The sequence below is a fragment of the Carettochelys insculpta genome, chromosome 12 (assembly GCF_033958435.1).
Source record: "Carettochelys insculpta isolate YL-2023 chromosome 12, ASM3395843v1, whole genome shotgun sequence".
NCBI classification, from domain to species: Eukaryota; Metazoa; Chordata; order Testudines; family Carettochelyidae; genus Carettochelys; species Carettochelys insculpta.
In genome coordinates this window covers 9,777,152-9,798,376 of record NC_134148.1, presented here as the reverse complement: position 1 = coordinate 9,798,376, position 21,225 = coordinate 9,777,152, and the positions used below count along the sequence as shown (strand labels likewise).

The 21,225-nt window shown below is 46.9% G+C and overlaps 1 protein-coding gene and 1 pseudogene across 3 annotated transcripts in view; both read right to left on the bottom strand.

The window, feature by feature from the left end:
* The window catches only part of DAPK2 (death associated protein kinase 2), a 96,250-nt gene extending 79,137 nt beyond the window's left edge, over positions 1-17,113 (bottom strand). For 2 of the 3 annotated variants that reach the window (XM_075006694.1, XM_075006693.1), the window contains exon 1: positions 16,958-17,113. The gene's annotated coding sequence lies outside the window, so the exon portion shown is untranslated. Of the gene's footprint in view, positions 1-16,839 lie in introns of all 3 variants that reach the window. The other variant, XM_075006692.1, reaches the window with a different exon arrangement.
* On the bottom strand, positions 15,933-16,491 carry LOC142019856 (small ribosomal subunit protein eS10-like; annotated as a pseudogene).
* Positions 17,114-21,225: the final 4,112 nt, after the last annotated feature.

Here is a 21,225-nt window from a genome sequence, read left to right as displayed (position 1 = left end):
GTCATAGAGGCTGTTGAGGAAATAAGAGCATCTCTTTAATTCCTCCCCAGGCAACTTACAACAACAGAAATGAGCGGAAGAAGCCAGCCCTGGCTCTGTGTTTCTTTCCATGAGGGATGGAGAATTATTGCCTAGTAGCAATACACAAGTTGTAAAATGCCTGGGAGGGGCACTGCAGCAGTACCCTGGGCGTTGGGACACATAAGAACACCCAGGAAAAAGAAAACTACAATGAGGGGGTGGAGAAGCATTGCTGGGCCCAGATCAGAGAAAAAGATCAGCCCTGGCTTGTGAAGAATTGTTCTTAAAAGAAGAACGAGGATTAGAAACCGGATTTATAACAGCAGCTTCTCAGTGTATTAGGCTTAGCTGGTGTGTTTTGTTTTATTTTTGCATATTTTGACTTTGGGCTGTCTTTACTTGCAGTTACTCAAATCCTACTTTCCAATACTTGATAAAAACACTGTTTATTTTCAAGCCAACGTAAACAATTGTCACCAGGAGGAGTGGGGGGAATCAGTAGCTGAGCATCTCCCTCTTACACTGATTAAGAGAGTGAACTCTATGAGTCTTCTCTGTGTAAAACTTTTATAGAGTAAGATAAATTGATTTGGGGTCTTGGTCCCTTTGTGCACCTGGCTCCCTGTAACTGAGCCCTCCCAGAGCTGAGCTGTTATCAGTGTCTGTGCTACTCTGCTGCGGGCTGTTACCCCAACTCTGTGCCTTTGCTGGGGTAGACCACAGCTTCTGGCCCAGCAGGACAAAGAGGTGGGAAACCACAGAGGGCAGGTAGGCAGACTCAGTGGTATGAAGAGCACATCAGGTGACTGTCAGGGGGATCTCTGTGATCCAACCCATTGGCAGCAGCATGCAGAAATAGCCCAAGGGTCCTCACCTAGCAAGGTGAAACACAGATGTGTTATTTCCACAACAGCCACCATTGACTCAAATAGGACTCGTCACATGTAACTGCATTGCTGGATCAGGGACCCTAAGTGAGCACATTACATGAGAGAACCAGCATCACAGTCAGCATGATGGGGTGTCACGTGGACAGTCTCAGAAGTAAGTCTCAGAAGTGACAGAATGGGCCAGGAAACCAAAATTCCTTCTTCCTGTTGGAGGTGCTCCGCGGCAAAGCATGGACTAACATGCGCTACTGCTGTGCTCATCAACAGAGGGCTTTGGTCTTCAGGCCCTTCAGGCTAGCACTTCTCAAACATGGCTCGTTTCAAACAGGGGGCTGGGGGAGGGGAAAGAGGGATGGACAGCAAAGGTAACTCAGTGGTTATGTAGCTATCGCTCTGCATATCCATAAGACACATCCAGGCTCATTTCTCAGGCATGCTCCCTTCCTGGATAGCAGGGTCCCAGAGATCTGCAGAGGCACGGCTCAACACTGCTGAGTTCCAGGACCAGCAGGGCCTTGCAATGCTCTAGAGTGTCAAGAGTGCCAGGTGAGGCAGGAGCTCAGCCCCGTCCCTCCTCTCCCATACAGCCGGGAGCTTACTCACAGCCAGGCCGCCCGTGGATTAACAAAAGACCAGCTAATGTTGCCAACCACAATCTCAACGGTAAAGCTCTGCATCTTCATTTATTAATGAGCTGTTTAAGTAGAACCATAAGTGACTTTAAAAAGTATCACTGGCATTCAGACCGTACACAGAGGTCAAAGGGTCAAGTCTTGGCACTCCACTTTGGAAAGGTTGCTCTATAGGCACCACTTCTGGTTATTTTAGGAGAATGGTGGACTTCGAAGGGCGTCTTCCCCAAGGGAAATTTATGGTCATATAAATCACAGGTCCTTGACATGGTGGTAAGCAAGAGAAGTAAGTGGCTGGATAGTCTGGAAGGAATAAATATTGCACCTATGGTGGCTTCTCAGTGACTAGTCTCAAGGAGAAAGATTCCTGAGTGTCACTTCAACCCTTTACCTGAAAGGTAAGCTATGACTAACACTTACATTCCCATAAACTCTTATCAGTAAATGGAGAGATACAAATAAGATTAAAAATCCCTTTCTAAAAAAGTCCAACTCAGCTGATTCCTGCAAACAGACAAAGGAAACCCGTAACCGGTGCCCTTCTCTTCTATTTCAGACTTTTCATAACAATTTAATATAATGCAATAGGTCTCACCAGATGACACATTTAACATTATTGTTGTGCGTGATTTCCTGCCATGCTGTTTTCTGAGTATTTTGAGATCCAGATGAATTTTGTGATTGTTTTCCTTTGCTTACTGTTCCAATAACATATTATATGAACTCCAGCTATCTAACTGACCATGACTGTCCTGTTATTTGCCCAGGCCAAATGTCTATTATCCAGTCATATTTTAGTAAATACTCTTTGGAATTGCCTTTCCCAACTTCCCAAATTTGAGGTGCTGAAGTACAGCTCATTTGCTCCCTAAATCCTAGTTTGGCATTTACCTGAATAGTGATAGGTTCTATTACACAGTCAAATAATGACTGATGGGAAACAATGGCAACCCCAACCCTGAAGACATTTAAAATTAGAATGGATGAAGCACTTGAAAAATAGGGAATAATTCTGTGCTGCTGACAAGACTGGTAGATGAGGTCAAAGGGTTTCTACCTCTGTTCATCTTCTGAGAGCTTTTTGACCATGTCCCTTGTTGGTTACATTTGCTACATGCTGGGCCTTCTGAGAGACACAGTAAACTAGCCGAATATACAATTTCATGATTTACTATTTTGTTTTCTCTTCCCCAAATCTAATCCCATTACTGGCATAAAAGCCTCTCCCTAGCTGACTCTGTGTGTGTGTGTGTGTGTGTGTGTGTGACACACGCACACACACACACACACACACACAAGAGGTGGGGGGAGAGATCAGAAGTGCTCATCACTGAACTAGCCCAGGGCCTCCTGACTTTAATGGGAAAAGAGAATTTTTGAAAATCCAACCTTTATATGTGCTCAGATCGCTTTGTAGGAGAAAGTTCAAGGTGTGTGCAACTATGCAATTAATGGCAGGAAATTCCTTGGAAGAGGCTTATATATATCAGTACTAGACACTGCTGAGACTTCTCAAAGGAATATTGTTCTCTTAGGCTGACTACTCCCTTTATCACAAAACAAGAGCTATTCCTAAAACCAGCATTACTGAAAACACACCCCAAAAAGTGACACTGCACAGTCATGTGGCAGGACAAGCTGAAATATTTTCCTAAGGGAATCCTACCCAAGATACCTCTGAAGAAACAGTGAGGGCCTGTTCATCTGACCATTTACGCAGCTCCCTGAGGATATCAACAGGAAGTTTTGCTTGAACTGAACATGTTTCTATAGCTTTACAATTTGCTCAACTTTTCCTGAAGTGACTCAAGAAACTAACTTCTCTGTTGACCTTTAAAGAACATATTTCTTTCAGAAGTTCAAACCAGCAAGCCTTCCCACAGGTACAATGTACACTCATCCCTCGCTATATGAGCACAATTGGTTCCCAAATTTATGATCGTAGGCGAAAACTCGTAAGAGTGACACCAAATTTCCATTAAAATACATGTAAAAGTCTCCAGTTTGTTCCAAGGGCTTGTAAGTTGACATAAACTAGTTAAGTTTAGGTACTTTTTAGATGTATTTGAATAGCTTGGCACCAGAAATAGAATGTAGTTTATGTATGTAGAGCTGGGATTTCCAACCTCTGGGTCGGGACCCAAACATGGGTCCCATTAGATTTGTTAAAGGTCGCCAGCTGGGCAGTTCCCAGCTGCATGTGGCTGTTAAAGAAGACATCTGCAGTTTCTTAACACTGCTGCCTCAGGCAAATATCCATCAATAGCAATAACTGCTGGAGATGGCAGATATCTCTATCACTAGGGATAATAAATACCTTATGCCTAGGTGCTGAAACCTTAACAATGGAGTTAATTGCTGGGAGCAGAAGGGCTGGGGGAGTCACCCAGCCTAGCAGCCTCAGTGAAGAAGCTGTAGGAGGAGGAGGAGTGTCTAAGGCTGGGCCATTCAGGGATGCAGAGGGGTCTAAGACTGTGGGTGGTTTGGGGCTGCTGGGGGAGGGTTTCAGGTTGGGGGCAGTTTGGCACCTTGGGGGGTGTTAAAACCTGACCAAGGGTGAGGTCTGCAGCGTGGGTGGGGGGACTAATACAGTAAATCCTTGAGTTACTCAGGGGTTGTTCTTGCAACCCCTGTATAACTCAAATTTTCCTGCAAGGGGAGGGGAGCCAGGAACCATGAGGGCTGGTCAGTTTCCTGGCTCCCAGAGTGGCAGGAGCTTGGAACCAGGGGCAGGCTGGTTCCGGTCTCCCCATGGCTTCCGGGACCAGGAAACTGATTAGTTCATGGCTGGTCAGTTTCACATTCCTTCCAGCACCTGGGAGCCAGGAACCAGGTTAAGAGCCTTCTCCCTCTCTTTCCCCCAGCTGCAGGGCTGTCAGACAGCTGCATGTCTGAGGAAAGGGAGGGAGAAGGCTCCAGCCACAGGGGCTGCGGGTCTCCCCGTCTCCCGGCCAGGGACCTTGTGACTGGAGTAGAGCCAGCTGTGGGGCTGCGGGTCTCCCCATGCCCTGGTCAGGGACCCTGCTCACATAAGCGGGAGAAGTTCACTCACTGAGCTGTAGTACCCAGAGGCACTGAGACCTCATCTGGGGTGAGTGAAGTTTCTGCTCTACAGCCTCAGCTGAGAGCCAGGTAGCCTTTAGCTCATCTGGTAGAGTGCAGCACTTTAGCCCCTATGCTTGCAGGTTCTCTCCCTAGTGCTAGCAACCCAGGTCTGTCAGTGCCACATAGTGAATAAAGGTACATTCCTCCTCTTAGCAAGTAGTCATTAGTAACATACTTGTTAAATGAGGGATGAGCGTACTATTGCAGCATACAGAAATCTCAGTCAGGACTGGAATGCCATTTTATAAACTTCCCCAGACTGTTAAACTCAGGTCTATGAAGTTGACATGTTGGCATTTCCCATTTTATCACTACAGCCTAAGCCACGACTCCACAGTACTTCTGCATATGCGCTCACTGGCTGTCACCCAGCCCTGACTATAGTAGAAACACTAAATAAATCACACACTTGAGGAATTTAATTACCTGTCATTAGCAAATACAGAGGAGGGGGGAGATGAGCTAGCATAAAATGACTGACCTTCATGGTGTTAAAATTCCTCTGGAATGAAATATTCCATTCATGAGCGGTAGTTACTGTTTATAAACAGAACTAATTCCAGTCACAGTGTGGTAATTCTAGGAAATTATTGAACTATCGTCCATAGCAAGAGAATTAGAGTATGCCACTTGTGTTATGGTGCATTCAGATGTTGGGAGCACAATCAAGAAGGTGTGGTTGGGGGGAGAGAACCCTAATACTTTCTAAATCAGGTGATCGATTTTTGATTAGGCCAATAAGTGAAAGTAAATCTGCTGAATGAGAGCTGGGCGCTTAGATGTGGCTGATTTAAATACTGGTTTTGTGGGCTCCTGCGCACAGCTGTGTTCTCTCTCCGATTTTCACTGTTTCCAACTTCCTTTTCTCGGCAAGTGGCAGCATAGCCCCGCCCCGCCCCGCCCCGTATTTACATAAAGGGAGTTAACTAAAATAAATACCAGCAACAATTTTAACAATCGATGTTGACCTGTGGATTAGGCAGGTCTGTACAGGAAGTGGGAGGTGAAGGGTGCGCGTGCACCCACCCCGCTGCCGGGCACCAGCGGCAGGTACGCGGGTCCGCTATACACCTTGCCCCGATGTACGTCCTGTCGCACTTAGGCGGTGGACATGTGGAGGGCACAGACATAACAATTCCCCGCTCTGACGTCGTCACGTATGCGTCTTCCGCCCAGCGTGCGCCTGGCCGCTGAGCCGCTGGGGCCCTGCCGGGCGGGGCTCGGGGGCGACAGGGAGCAGGGAGCCTGCGGGCAGGCTACTTGCCCCTTCCCTGGGGCGGCTGCCCGGTCCCTGCTGCTTCCGCCGGCCCGGGGGGCCCATTGCCGCTGCCCCGTCCCTGCCGCTGAGGCTCGGGGAAGGGAGGGGGAGGGAAAGCACCATGTCTGCCCCGCCCCTGCCGCTTCCTCGGGGCTCCTGGGAGAGCTGCGGCTGCCACCTCCTGCCCGGCTCCCCGGGGCGAACCGCCCCTCCCCCGAGAGCCGGGCTGCTGCACCACGTCCCCGCAAGTCCCCCGCGGCCGGCCTGGAGCTGCATCGCCGCCAGCGCCTGCTCAGCACCTCACTGCAATGGGAGCCGCTGGCGAGCCTGGGGGGCGGCCTGCAGAGCGGCAGCTCACCGGGAACAGTGACACTGCGGCAGTGGTGCCGTTACTGCATGTGAGGTCCCCATCCCCCTGCATTTACAAGGGGGGAAATCTCCCTTTATACGTCGTTCGCTTTACATCAAGACTTCGGGGTCCCCAACCACGACGTATAACAGGGACCCTGTATAAGAGACAAAGGGAGGCAACGCTTCCTCTGGGTCTTAGCACTCAACCACACCCCGTGTCCTATCTTCATTCTGACTACTCCTGAAGGCTTGTACAACAGGCTGTTGCAGCTTGCAGACTCATGACTCTTCCCCCCAAAATGGCTGTTACCCTAAACGTTAAAAGCCTTCTAGCTTGTCAGCTCTGTTAGCATAACATAGGACCTGTGAAAAACATTAAGGGATAAGAAACACATTAAACAGGCATATGCCAAGCATGAATTTACTGACAAAAACAGCTCTACGTCTACAGGAGGTAAGATTAAAATTTGCTTTAACTATTTCATTAGTTTGTAGCAGAAGCTCTAAATCACATCTCTAAAAATCCTTTCATAGGTATTCAATATCTTTATCAATGATCTGGATGAAGGAATGGATTGTGCCCTCAGAAAACTTGCAGGAGACACTAAGCTGGGGGAGAGCCAGGTACAGTGGAGGGGAGGAATAGGGTCTGGAGAGACCTGGCTAAAGTGGAGGACCGGGGCCAAAAGAAATCTGAGGAGGCTCAATAAACCCAAGTGCAGAATCCCGCACTTAGGATGGAAGAATCCCAAGCATGGTGTCAGGCTGGGGACCAACTGGCTAAGTAGCAGTTCAGCAGAAAAGGACCTGGAGATTACAGTGGATGAGAAGCTGGATATGAGTCAACAGTGTGCCCTTGTAGTAAAGAAGGCTAGTGGCATATTGCGATGCATTAGGAGGAGCATTGCCAGCTGATCTAGAAAAGTTATTATTCCCCTCTGTCTGGCACTAGTGAGGCCACATCTAGATTATTGTGTTCAGTTCTGCCCCCCCCCCCCCCATATGGAAAGGATGTGGATGCACTGGAGAGGGTCTAGTGGAGAACAACCAAAATTAGTAAGGGCTGGAGCACATGACCTTTAAGGGATTTGGGCTTATATAGTTTGCAGAAGAGTCCGGTGCGATTTGATAGCAGCTTTCAGCTTCCTGAGGGGAGCTCTAAAGAGGATGGGGAGAGGCTGTTCTCAGTAGTGATGGATGGCAGAACAAGAAGCAATGGTCTCAAGTTACAGTGGCAAAGTTCTAAGTTGGATATTAGGAAAAACTATTTCCACCAGGAGGGTGGTGAAGCATTTGAATACATTAGTTAGAGAAGTGGTGGAATCTTCATCCCTAGAGGTTTTTAAGTCCTGGCTTGACAAAGTCCTGGCTGGGATGATTTAGTTGGGGTTGATCCTGCTTTGGGCAGGGGGCTGGACTCGGTGGCCTCCTTATGTCCAGCCCCAGGATTCTACGATATTTAGATGCATAAACTGAGTATTCATGCTTGGATCTTCAGACAATTTTTTTTAACAATTGCTTCAAAAGACCACCCTGACAATTTTTTTTAAGTTTTTAATTACTATAGTACAAAAACTTGCTTCCAAAGTTTTCCTGTCTTTTCTAGCCATCCCTACTCTCCTTTCACACAGTGGCCAAAGAGAGCCCTGAAACTGACAACTTTCCTTTTCTTCTAGATAGTTGGACAAAGGAGTTTCCCTTTACTTCTGACTACTTGATTAACTAGTTTTAAGAGAGCCTTCCATAAAAACAGCACTTACTAAGATATAAATCTGATATGCCTACAATCTTTGGACACATATTTTAACATAAACATACAGTGAAATATCACTAACGTCTTATGTAAATCACACAAAAATAGTGTTCCCTTTTTTAAAAGCAATGAACTTTATTATAAACAAACTAAACTGCTCTGAAAATTTAAAAGTTTTTTTTGTTTTAATAAGTTTAAGTCTGATTACTTCATGAAGGCTTAAGAGTATATTTAAAATATAAAATAAGTTAGAAATATTAATGAAGAAAATGTAAAACAGAGAAGGGGACAGGGGAGCAAAGCCCATGGGTAAGTGGAGAACATGGAGACCTGGAAGATGGGTCGGAAATGGGAGGGGGCACGGGCTATAATGGCAGAATAAAAGGAGGGTCAGGGCAAAACTGAGAGACAAGATCAAATCGGTATCTTAGATGCCAACATACAAATGCAAGAAGCATGGGTAATAAGCAGGAAGAACTGGAAGTGCTAATAAATAAATACAACTATGACATAGTTGGCATCACAGAAACTTGGTAGGATAATACACGATTGGAATGTTGGTATGAAAGGGTACAGCTTGCTCAGGAAGAACAGATGAGAAAAAGGGAGGAGGTGTTGCTTTGTAATTTAAAGGTGGAGATGGACATAGGAAACGTGTTGAGAGTCTCTGGGTTAGGCTAAAAGGTGTAAAAACAAGGGTGATGTCCTGCTAGGAGTCTACTACAGGCCACCTACTCAGGTGGAAGAGGTGGATGAGGCTTATTTTAGACAACTAACAAAATCATCCATGGCCCAGGATTTGGTGGTGATGGGGGACTTCAACTATCCAGATATATGTTGGGAAACTAAAAGAGTAGGGCACAGACTATCCAATAAGTTCTTGGACTGCATTGGAGACATCTTTTTATTTCAGAAGCTTGAAAAACCTACCGGGGGGAAGCTGTTCTAGATTTGATTTTAACAAATAGGGAGGAACTGATTGAGAATTTGAAAGTAGAAGGCAGCTTGGGTGAAAGTGATCATGAAATCACAGAGTTCACAATTCTAAGGAAGGGTAGAAAGGAGAACAGCAAAATAGAGACAATGGATTTCAGGAAGGTAGATTTTGGTAAACTCAGAACTCGTAGGTAAGGTCCCATGAGAAGCAAGACTGAGGGGAAAAACAACTGAGGAGAGCTGGCAGTTTTTCAAAGGGACATTATTAAGGGCCCCAAAGCAAGCTATTCCACTGTGTAGGAAACAGAAAATATGGCAAAAGACCGCCTTGGCTTAGCCAGGAGATCTTGCACGATCTCAAAAAAAAATCATATGAAAAAGGGAAACTAGGACAATTTATAAAGGATGGATATAGCCAAATAACACAGGAATGCAGGGGCAAGATTAGAAAGGCAAAGACACAAAATGAGCTCAAACTAGCTACAGGCATAAAGGGAAACAAGAAGACTTTTTATAAATACATTAGAAGCCAGAGGAAGACCAGGGACAGGTTAGGCCCATTGCTTAGCGAGGGGGGAGAAACAGTAACAGGAAACTTGGAAATGGCAGAGATGCTTAATGAATTCTTTGTTTCTGTCCTCACCGGTCTGAAGAAGGAATGCCTAACACAGTGAATGCTAGTGGGAAAGGGCTAGGGTTAGAAGATAAAATTAAAAAAGAACAAGTTAAAAATCACTTAGAAAAATTAGATGTCTGCAAGTCACCAGGGCCTGATGAATTGCATCCTAGAATACTTGAGCTGATAAGAGGTATCTGAGCCTTTAGCTATCATCTTTGCAAAAACCATGGGAGACAGGAGAGATTCCAGAAGACTGGAAAAGGGCAAATATACTGCCCATCTATAAAAAGGGAATAAGAACAATGCAGGAAACTACAGACCAGTCAGTTTAACTTCTGTGTCCTGAAAGATAATTCAGCAAGTAATTAAGGAAATCATTGCAAACGCTTGGAAGGCAGTAAGGTGATAAGCAACAGCCAGCATGGATTTGTAAAGAGCAAATCATGTCAAACCAATCTGATAGCTTTCTTTGATAGGATAAAGAGCCATGTGGATAAGGGAGAAGCGGTGGATGTGGTATACCTAGACTTTAGTAAGGCATTTGATACGGTCTCGCATAATATTCTTATCAATAAACTAGGCAAATACAACTTAGATGGGGCTACTATAAGGTGGGTGCAAAACTGGCTGGATAACCATACCCAGAGAGTAATTATTAATGGTTCTCAATCCTGTTGGAAAGGTATAACAAGTGGGGTTCTGCAGGGATCTGTTTTGGGACCAGTTCTGTTCAATATCTTCATCAACGATTTAGATATTAGCATAGAAAGTATGTTTATTAAGTTTGCAGATGATACCAAGCTAGGAGGAGTTGCAATTGCTTTGGAGGATAGGCTCATAATTCAAAATGATCTGGACAAATTGGAGAAATGGCCTGAGGTAAACAGGATGAAGTTTAATAAAAACAAATGTGAAGTGCTTCACTTATGAAGGAACATAAGGAACATTTTTACACATACAGAATCAGAAGCGTCTGTCTAAGAAGGAGTATGGCAGAAAGGGATCTACGGGTTGTAGCAGACTACAAGCTAAATATGAGTCAACAGTGTGCTGCTGTTGCAAAAAAAGCAAACATGATTCTGGGATGCATTAACAGGAGTGTTGTGAGCAAGACACGAGAAGTCATTCTTCCACTCTACTCTGCGCTGGTTAGGCCTCAGTTGGAGTATTGTATCCAGTTCTGGGCACTGCATTTCAAGAAAGATGTGGAGAAACTGGAGAGGGTCCAGAAAAGAGCAACAAGATTGATCAAAGGTCCAGAGAACATAACCTGTGAAGGAAGGCTGAAAGAATTGGGCTTTAGTTTGGAAAAAAGAAGATTGAGGGGGGACATGGTAGTGGTTTTCAGGTATCTAAAAGTGTGTCATAAGGAGGAGGGAGAAAACTTGTTTTTCTTGGCCTCTGAGGATAGAACAAGAAGCAATGGTCTTAAACAGCAGCAAGGGACGTTTAGGTTGAACATTAGGAAAAAGTTCCTAACTGTCAGGGTGGTCAAACACTGGAATAAATTGCCTAGGGAGGTTGTGGAATCTCCATCTCTGGAGATATTTAAGAACAGGTTAGATAAATGTCTGTCAGGGATTGTCTAGACAGTACTTGGTCATGCCAAGAGGGCAGGAGGCTGGACTCAAAGACCTCTCAAGGTCCCGTCTAGTCCTAGCATTCTATGATTCTGTGATTCTCTGAATAGAGCTTTAATACTACAAGTTGAACCTCTCTAATATGGAACGCACTCGTCCAGCAAATTCCGTAATCCAGCACAATTTTAGTTAGATAGATGACCACTTATCATGGGTGTGGACATGTTTCTGGTGGTCCCATAAAGTTTGTTTACAGCCACCAGTGCTAGCTCTCAGTGTTCTGTGCTGTCATTTAGCTGTAATTTATGCCAAACATTTTCTAGGAGCCCAGTAAGCAGTAGAAGTGTTGGTAATGCTGCTAGGCAATATTGACCTCTCATGGGCCAGGAAATTCTCTTATCTGGCACTGGTCAGGTCCCAAAGGTGCCAGACGAGAGAGGCTCAACCTGTCGTTCAGACTATTATAGGGCTTTTCAACTCAGAAATTCAAAACACTTCACAGACAACTTTCCATATCCCGGTGAGTCAGGACAGTATTCTCATTTTACAGATGAGAAGATCAAAGGAGAGATTTAAGTCACTGCCCTAGTCAGTGGCTAAGCCTGAACAGAACACAGAAGTCCTGACCCCCAGGCCTCCGCTCTAACCACTAAAAAGTATATCCTTCCTTTTTTATTTTACATTCATCTGTCCATCCTATTGTAATTCAGGCCTTGAATGGGGAGACTTTCTCTCTGTAACCTAAGGTGTGAATCCAAACAGATATTGTGATATGAGTATAATCCCCACACTGTTACTCCAGTATGAGAATTTCCAGTTTATCTAATGTTGCTTGGAAAAGGTTTAAACTAAACCGGCACATGGACTCAGACCAGAACCACTAACAGGAGGGGGTTATACTAGAGGACTAACTGGGGGAACTTTCTCATGTAGACAAGACTTCTTTCTGCAATCACTTAATTATTCTAGGGGTGTGACATGTAATGACTGGCCTGCACAGGATATATCTCTAAGTGCCAATCATTCAATCCTAATAGGTCAGGATTGTAGAAATTGGATCCAGAAAATATCTAAATAATTGGGACAGGGTTCTTTCCTTGGATATCTTCTCTGGTTATTTGCCAAGACACTCTGGAGAGACTCAGGTATCAGATAAACAATTTCAGTTTCCCAAGTACACATGACACGAAGTCTCTTTCTGAATCTAGTGTTGAACTCAGAGAAGTTAATTCTGTGGCCTCATTTTACATTATGGCTACATCTACACTAGCACACTACATCGAAGTAGCCTATTTCCAAGTAAGAACATCGAAATAGGCTACTTCGACACGTATCGTCTACACATCCTCCAGGGCTGGTGCCATCAACGTTCAATGTCGAAGTAGTGACGGAGAACGTAGAAAGGAGCTGCCACAGAAGGAAATGTGGAGCGTCCACACACACAAGTGCTCCCCGTTGAAATAAGGGGCCAGCAAAGCCCCAAGCCACTCCTTTAAAGGGCCCCTCCCAGACACACTCGCCCTGCACAGCACGAGATCCACAGAGCCGACAACCAGTTGCAGACCCTGCGCACGCAGCATGGACCCCCAGCTGCAGCAGCGGCAGCAGCCAGAAGCCCTGGGCTAAGGGATGCTGCACATGGTGACCACAGAGCCCCACAGGGGCTGGAGAGAGCGTCTCTCAACCCCTCAGCTGATGGCCGCCATGGAGGACCCCACTATTTCGACATAGCAGGACGCAGATCATGTACACACCCTACTTCGATGTTGAACTTCGAAGTAGGGCGCTATTCCCATCTTCAGATGGGAATAGCGATTTTGATGTCTCGCCACCTAACATCAATTTCAATATCGAAATAGCACACGGCGCGTGTAGACACGATGCGTGCTATTTCGACATTGCTCTGGCTACTTCGAAGTAGCTGGCTAGTGTAGACGTACCCTATATCTGGTAAATAACCGCAACTATTAGAACTAGCCTTTTCCAGCATGAAATTCTTCATATTAAAAATAGCTCCATCAAAATGTTGGGTCTGAACACATATTGTTGCAAAATGATATATTGAAACTAACATAAAATTTCATTTAAATTTCAAATGCCGGTTACTCCTGGGTTTTTAGTCTTAAAAAAAATACGATTTTAACATTTGAGTTTTGGTGTTCACTTGTTCCTCCCACCTCTATTTACTTTTCCTCCTTTTTTTAACTAGAAAAGGTTGGAAGAGAGTTAAAAAAAAAAAAAGGAGAAAATGGGGAAAATCTAATAACAATAGTAGAACAAAAGTGGCTTTTCCTCCACTTTGGCTTGCAAAAATTAGAAAACAGTTAAAGATATTTTTCTTTGAATAATCTAGTTTTCAATAAACTCCTACTTTTTAAATTGAAAACCCACCTCTAACCATTATCTTCCGGACATCTCTGAACGGCACATTCCAGATGTGCCAGCAACTCAATTTAACCATCTAGTTTTGTTTTTGGAATCATCACTACTGCTGCCACTATCTCTCAAGGGACACCCCTCCCCCTTTCTGTTGTCCTGCGATATTTAGCTCTGTGGTAGCTGACCACAGACTGCAGTTCTAGCCCCTTCCACTTCTGCAATGAGTGGCTATTGAGTCATCTGTGCAGCTAATTAAGGGACAAACAAAGACAAACTAAATGCTGAATTGCCACTCTAACTGATCCTGAGGTGTTTAGGTAAGTACAGCAATGCCAAAACAGACAGAAGCTCCAGGCTTGATGAATCCTGAATGGACAAGCATGGAATTGCAGCCCACAACTATCTATTCTGAATAAGCTGCCTGCAAACATCTTATCATAAGTGATAAACATCACAGGATTCTATGAAATGTTTCTACTCTGAAGTCAGACAGGATTTGGATTGCACACTATCGGAACTTTGGCCACATGGACCAATGAAAGGCAAATTAAGTTTAAACCCACCAGCATTTCAGAACTCATCCCTCTGGGAAGCGTCAGGGCATCTCAGAGAGGCTCTTCACCTCGGAGCCTATGAACCCACTGCTGAACATATGTTACAGATCCCCTGCTATGCCCCTTCTGTGAATTATAGGAACTTGTTACAACCCCAAGCTACAGTGCTTTGGCTCTTCTTCTGTGAGGGGGCCTAGTTCAGTCCCTGCTGTATAAACCAGGATGGCAGCCATCACAACCATTTGGGATCGATCTTCTGTTAACCACGACAGCCCAAGGTGTTCTGTCAAACGTGCACTATGCTGCATCTTGGTATTCTGTTGCTCACATGCAGCCGTGGACACCATTAATCAACCCTAGGGTGATTGCCCATCTGTATGGAAATAAAGATTGAAGGATCCATCCTACATTCTTTCAAGTCATAAGCAAACAAGGCTGAGGACACAAGTAGAATTTGTGAAATGGTCTCAAAAAGCAGATCTGCCCTTTGACTACTGCCTTATGCTACTCATCCATGTGGGCAAGAATGACTCTGCAAGATGTAACATTGAGCAGGTCAGGAGAGACTACACGGGTCTGGTGGTGTTGGTGAGAGTGTATAATGCATAGGTGGTGGTCTTTTCAATCCTTCCGGTCAGAGGTAGGGGCCCAGGCAGAGACAAGTTCATCCTCGAGGTGACACAGTGTCATATGACCTTTTTTTCTTATCAGTAAACTACGGAAATGCAGCCTAGATGGGGCTACTATCAGATGTATGACCATTCATGGAGAGTAGTTATTAATGGTTCATAGCCTAGGAGGGAATAACAAGTGGAGTTGTGCAGGGGGTCAGTTTTGGGGCCAGTTCTGTCCGATATCTTCATAAATAATTAAGGTAACAGCACAGAAAGAATGCTTATGAAATTTGCAGATGATACCAAGATGGGAGGGATTGCAATTGCTTTGGAGCATGGGGTCAGAATTCAGAGAGATCTGACAAACTGGAGAAATGGTCAGAGGCAAAAATGATGAAGTTCAATGAGGAAAAATGCGAAGTACTGATCTTAGGAAGGAACAATCAGCTTCACACTTACAAAATGGGAAGGGACTCCCTAGAAAAAAGTACTGCAAAAAAGGATGTAAGAGTCATAGTGGACCACAAGCTGACGAGGAGTCAACAGTGTGACAGAATTGCAAAAGAGCAAACATGATTCTGGGATGCATTAACAGGAGCATTGGGAGCAAGACATGAGAAGTCCTTCTACTCTACTGTGCACTGATTAGGCCTCAACTGGAAGACTGTGTCCAGTTCTGGGCACCACATTTTAGAAAAATGTAGAGAAATTGGAAAGGGTCCAGAGAAGAGCAACTGAAATGATTAAAGGTCTAGAAAATGTGGCCTATAAGAGAAGATTCAATGAATTGGGTTTGTTTAGTTTGGAAAAGAGAAGGCTGAGAGGGGATATGATAGCAGCTTTCAAGTACCTATAAAATGTTGCAAGGAGGAAGCAGAAGAAATTATTTTCCGTAATCTCTGAATATAGGACAAAAAACAATGGGTTTAAATTGCAGCAAGGGAAGTTTAAATTGCACATTAGGAAAAACCTACGAAGAGCCTGTGTGCTTAATTACTGGAATAAATTGCCTAAGGTGGTTGCAGAATCTCCATCACTGGAGAGATTTAAGGACAGGTTAGAGAAATATCTAACAGGGATGGTCTAGATGGTGCTTGGTCCTGCCATGAGAGCAGGGGACTGGACTTGATGACCTCTTGAGGTCCCATCCAGTCCTAGTGTTCCGTGCATACATGAGCTCACCACACCTATTTTATTTTATTCTTGTATTTATTATACACAAAAACATGACCAGAGAATTCTAGTGAGGAGGCTGAATACGTCCCTGACCCAATCCCCCTCTAAACTGGAATTCCGTAGCTGCTCCAGCATCAGCCTCAGCCTTTTTGTCAGCACCAGGTGAAGCAGTTGTGCCTCTGTAGGTATCTCTTTTAGCCTCTGCCCGAGTACCACGAACAGGACGTTCACCTTCCAGACCTTTGGGCCACGGCCTGCCAGTCTCAGGGCAGCTATGGCGCAGCATGGCAGACTCAGTCTCAGGGGGCAGATGAAGATAGTCACCCAAATACTGGATACCCTCACTTAAAAGTGTCTCCAAGCAAACTGCTCCTTCAGGTAGCCACAGCATTCAGTGGCTGCAGGGCTTTCATGACATGGAGGTTGGGTACATTCTTGTCTGCCAGCTCTGGGTGTTTGGCATGTGAACATCCTTCCTGGCCACTATCACGCCCTCCTTAAAAAGAAGCCGGTAGATGGCAATCCCATCCTGCTTGGGCATCAACATCCTGGAGGCAGCACCGAGCCCCCACCCCAAGTGGATAAGACACAAAACCAGCCCAATCTACGACCTGATTGTTAAACGCCAGGCAGCCCGCGCGCTCCCGGCGGAGGCTAAAACCCGCAGCTGGAACGAGGCTTAGATGCGGCCCCCCATTCCGTCCGCAGCCTGCGGGGCCCCGCGGGAGGAATGTCCGCACCTGCAGGGACGCGATCTCCTCCTGCCGCTGTGCTGCGGAGAAGCTGCAGGGGGCGGGCGGCGAAGCCCGGCGGATGCGCCAGCAGCTTGGGGCAAAGGTCGGCCGACGAGGCCCCCTTCGAGCGCAGCTCCCCGGCACCGGCTCGAGCCGCTCGCAGCCCGGGGGGACGGTGCGAGGCCCCCACCCCTCGGCAGGGCTCAGCAAACCCGCCCGCCCCGGCCGGTCACTCACCGCCCCGCGCTCCTCCGCGCCCTGGAGCCGCTACGAGAGCAGAACCAGGCGGCGCCGGGCGCAGCTGCGCCCAGGAGACCCGGGACCAGCCCTTGCCCAGGGGCCGGGCGCTACTCACCGCGGGAGCCGCAGTCGAGGCGCCGGCACAGCTGAGCGCTCTCCGCTGCCACCGGCTGCTGCGGGGAGGAGCCGCGGGGCAGTGGCCTGGCTGCGGTGCGCCGGCGGCAGCGGGAGCCCAGCGCGCCCCCTGCCGCAGCGCAGCGCTCCGCGCAGGCCGGGCAGCGACCCTTGAGTCCAGCCCCTCCCGGAGCACCTAGCGAGCTGGGCCTTGCGCACGGGGGAGACTGGCCCCTCGCCAGGCCGCCGGGGTCCTGGGGATACCGGGGGGGGGGAGGGGCAGTGCCAGCCTAAGCCGCTCCCACTGCTGGCCTAGGCCGGGGACTTTTTTCAGGGAGCTGAGGCGGGGGAGGGAGGCTGTGCAGGTGACCCACATGAACTCTAGGAGAGCCATGGGGGACTGAAGGGGGGATTAAAAGAGTGGTGGCAGCCCCTGGCCCTTCAAGGGGCTTTTAAACTAGATTAGCAACGAGGGGGGGTGTGTGGCACCTTATACACTAACAGAAATGTACGAGCGGAAGCTTTCGTGGGCAAAGACCCCCTTCTTCAGATGCAGGGACTTTCAAGCAAGGATTTTCTTTCAATTCATTCTCTGCACATACCAAATGAGAAAAAGGCTGATACACCTTCTGTTTGCTGAGGGGTGGGGGTGGGTGGAGAACCACCATAAAAACTCACAGCTGCCTGTCAACCCCAACAGCCGGGCTAATTTGTATCTTCACAAACAAAACCAAAACCAAAACCAGTCCTGTAGCACTTAAAAGACTATCACAATGATTTAGCAGCTGATGAGCTTGTATGGGACAGATCCACTTCAGAATTTCCAGCACTGATGAAGTGGGTCTGTCCCACAAAAGCTCATCACCTATTAAATCATTTTGTTTGTCTTTAAAGTGCTACAGAAGTGCTTTTTTGCCCTGTAGGACAGACCTGTACATCCTAGATTATCATCTGCTGTCCCTGAAAGGTCTTTCAGCATATCTGCACTGAGTTGCTTTGGAACTACAGCATGGCTGCTGTGGTTTGTATATGGAGTAGGATTTGCCCTGTGTTTTCTAGAAACAAACAGCCCATGGAATGAGGGTTCAGTGTAAGAGCCATGCTTGCAGGGAAGAACAGAGGCAAGTGAACAGTGCAATACTGAGTGCAAAGTGAAGAGCAAAGAACTCAGACAAGCCCCTCATAAAGCTCATGAAGGAAACACACACGGCCCTTTCTGGACGCACTCCAGGGCTGCAAGGAGTAAGCAAGATGTCCCAGGATCACAACAGGCATTTCCACGCACCCCCACTGTAAACTTGTGATCTGGAAAGAAAGTCTCCACCTGCAACATTCCACACAGGGCAGTGTTTCTGAAAATGTGGGTCATGTACTTTTCCAGAGTACCCTGCACTGATGACTGAACCGCCCTGGTGAGCCACAAGCACTCTTCCTGTTGATATACTTGGTGGCAAGGGGGGCTGGTGCTAAAACTGGAATGCGAGTGCCATCTATTGCCCCCTTACCCGCTCCCCCCAGGCGGGAAATCCTGGGGCTGCAAAGCCAGTCACCATAGCATACACATTTCCCACAGTCACAGCAGCTGTAGCAGAAGGTGATTTATTGCCATGCACTCTTGCAGCAGTACAGCTCCCAGGGCAGGCTTCCCCACTCCAAATTGATTTGCAACAGAACAGTTGCAACCAGGAGTCGTGCCAGCTTCCATGTAGCAATTGCCATATTTCTCACCTGAGAGGGCAGCTTTCAGTCTGGTGTCCTTGCACCATTGCTGGGGTCCAGTTCATCACAGAACTCCAGGCAAGGTTGCTTCAGGCATTCTAAATTTCTGTAGCCACTGCTCTTCATCCCACACCTGCATGACAATGAGATCTCATCAATCCAGGCTGGTTGCTGGTCTCCCTAGTCCAAAAGCACCACTCTACTTTGTACGGCTGCTCTGTGACTGCTAAACGCAATGACACATTGGCTCTTTCCATGTTATGGCCCCTGTCTGTCTCTTCCTTGTCTTGCAGTAATTTCAGGATGATCTCTACAGCCATCTGACAGAAGTGCAGGGGTCCATTCCATTCTTGTTGTAGATGCTGGAGTGCGTAGCAGAGAAAGACAGTTGGAAAAGTACAAAAATGATGCATCTTGATGGAATATTTTGCATGATCCCAAAACACACTGTTCCACACTCCCTCAACATGTTGGCTGCATCTACAGTATGAGATAAATTCAAATTTCAAGGCTTTAGCTCCATATTAAAACGTGACTGTCTTTGCACATAATACTGTTAACTCAATTTATTGAGCCAGAATGCTGATTACAGAATATCGATATTAAGGGATGGGTGTTGCATCTATCTCGAATTTAAAATCTTGAATCAAGGCTAGTGTGGAAGCACCATGTCCTTAATTCAAATTTGTTAGCCTCCAGAACTGTCCCGTATGTATCTTGAAAAGCTACGCAGTGACCCTCCAAGTATGGCTGCTTCCTGCACTGCTGTCAGGTGAGCAGGAAGAAGGTCAAAATAAGCCCGTAAAGTTTGTATTGATTTGAATTAAAATTTGAATTGGAATTTAGCAGCCCAGCCCTGCAAATAAAAAGGACGTACATTATGAAAAAATCCCTTTGCGCATCGCATCGCACCACATCCACAGCCACCGCACTGCATCAATAGCAATTATCAGTAGCCTTGTACTGCAAATCATGAGCACTTAGGGTAGCATTCTGACTAGCACTTCTCACACTTCCAAAAGAGCTCCAGCTTGGACCCACCAGGAGATTCTCAATCTCATTGCCATGTGGGGAGACCAATCGGTGGTGAAGAAACTTCGGGTGACCAAGTGGCCATCTATGATCAGATGGTGCACAAGATGGCAGCCTGAGGTTACTCCCGGGACTCTATGCAGTGCTGGGCAAAGGTTAAAGAACTCCATCAGACTTATCAAAAAGTCTGGGAAGCCAGCCAGTGGTCGGGGCAGCTCCACAAACTTGCCACTATTATCAACAGCTCCGCGTGCTTATTGGGAGTGACCCCACCAGAGAGCCTGAACTGAATTATGATACTTGTGGAGGCCCTGGTATGTATTCCAGGGTGAGCATGAAGGAGAAGTGTGGCCCAGAGGAAGAGGGCAACGGAGAGGAGGAAAGGAGCAATGAACAGGGGACAGAGGAAGTTATTCCAGACAGCCCCGGAACTCTTCACCAGACCTGGAACTGGTCCCCTCCATGACATTCCCCTCCATGCTGGGACCCTTCACCTCAGTCACCGCCACACTGGTCCCTGAGCCCTCTGGAGCAAATGATTCAGGTGAGTCTTTATTCTGCATGCTAGAAGTGGGTGGGGGGTGAGTATACCTATAGGGTTTTGCATAGGTATCAGTTTGCTAGCTGCGCTTCTGTGCCCCTCAGAACAGCGTGTTAAGGTTTCTTGGGGTAGAGCGCCTCTCTTTTTTGGAGATCTCAAAGGCCTCATCCAGGCACTCCTGTATTTTTTTCATGAAATTCTTGGGCAGGCCTGACTTGTGGCAGCTTCCATAGTAGCACACTTTGCCACACCTGGCAACAGATAGCGATCTGGTGTCATGGCACCACACAATATTTTAGCAAATTTTCCAGGCTTTTGGTCACACAGCAGGAGTAGCTGTTCTTTCTCAGTGTCTGTTAGTTTTAGGAGGGTTAGCAGGGGAACAGAGCACCTGCTGGCTGTTGCAGGCCAATGGAAAGGGACAGGAAGCGTATTAAAAAAAAAGTGTGCTTCCTCAGGTTGCCAAAGACGACATCACCCTCCTAAAAGTAACAGATATGGGGAAAGAACAGCGACTCCTGCTGTGTGACCAAAAGCCTGGAAAATTTGCAGGCTCTGGGGGGTTTCCCCCTGTGTGTCCCTTTCCAACCAGCATCTCTTCATTTTTCATGACTTCCCTACCCCTCATACCATGCTGCTGCTGGGCATTTCCCCTCCAATTCCCCTTCCCCCAGTATTCCTTTTGATTTTGCAGGACTCCCAGGCACCACACGGCTGCCGGGCTCTGCTGGGCATTTCCCTTCCCATGTCACTTTCCAAGGACCATTTGTTTTCAGTTCTCAGGAATCCCCTTGTGACACGCAGGGGATTCCTCTGCTGTGCTTTACCTCTCCCATGTCCCTCTACATCCAGCCTTTCTTTGGATGTTTTTATTGTGCATGGAAGGCCCACACGTCGCTGTCCATTTGTCACTGCCACAGGACACCTGGCAGCTACCCCTGCTTTGCAGACCTTCCGATTCCCACCAAAAAAAGACA